Source organism: Octodon degus, unplaced genomic scaffold, assembly GCF_000260255.1.
Source record: "Octodon degus isolate 3935 unplaced genomic scaffold, OctDeg1.0 scaffold00516, whole genome shotgun sequence".
In the NCBI taxonomy this organism is placed as follows: Eukaryota; Metazoa; Chordata; class Mammalia; order Rodentia; family Octodontidae; genus Octodon; species Octodon degus.
The window spans coordinates 49,260-50,414 of NW_004525092.1; positions in this window are offsets into that span (position 1 = coordinate 49,260).

Below are 1,155 nucleotides of genomic sequence, written 5' to 3' on the forward strand. Positions count from 1 at the left end.
TTCCAAGAACCCCCAAACGCAGGCCTAGCCCAGGTCCTCTGAGAGTGTGGGAGAGCTTCCTCTTCCCCCTACTTCACCTTGCCCTCTCCAGGCACACCATAGGCATGGCACACATGCCTGTGGTGTAAACCTGCAGTTGCAATCCCTGCAGAGAGTGTAGAGATAAGATCCAACCAGATAGTCAAGGAACAGAACATCTAGCCACAGGAGCACAACAGGTTCACCCTCAAGGGCAGCAGCGGGAAGGAGCTGAGCACAGCAGCCATACCCATGCCAGAAACAACTGGATAAGTCCAAACTTTGTAGAGCTGCACTTGAACTTCGGTACAAGCGAAGGTTATAACTACAGCAAAGATCTACAACAAAGGTAAGAAGACAGTGCTACAGAAATGACGAGAAGGAATAAAATGCAACCTCAGAACCCAAGCCCAACCGTAACAAGTGCAGAGGACACTAACACAGAACAAATTGGAAATCACACAGCTGAAAACAATGAATCAACGGTTTTTGAAATAAAGAAATAGCTGCAGAAAGGTATGGAGGACCTCAGATTGGAAATAAAAGAAGAAATCCCTCAATTAATAACATCTGCACTAAACAATCAAAGGCAGAAACATATGGAAGAAACCCAGTGCCAACCAAGAACAAGTGCGGAGGACACTAGCTCGGCTCAAATGCATGAATTAATAGAGTCGATAGTAAATAAGCAACAGCAGACAGATATAGAGGAAATCAGAGCTCAATTCTTTTCTAAAATAAAAAAAAAACTCTCAGAACTCATAGCATCTGAAGTAAAGAAGCAACTACAGAAACATAGGGAGGAAACGCAATCTGAAAATATCACTGCAGTAAAAGAATTTATAGATGCTTCTAAAGAAGATATTGATAAAAATATAGAGGAGATTAGAAAAACAACGGATTCCTTGAATGAGCAACACAGGAAAGAAATAGAAAGCATGAAGCAGAGTCAAAGAGATATAGAGGAAAATAAATCTCAATCACAAGCTTGCAATACCGTTTAAGTGAATGTGAAGACAGAGTTTCAGATCTTGAAGATGCTGGTGCAGCTAGTGAAAAAATAACAAAGGATCTCTTGAAAACAATGAGGATGCAGGAAAGAATAATCCATCACCTGCAAGATGATGCAAAGATGAA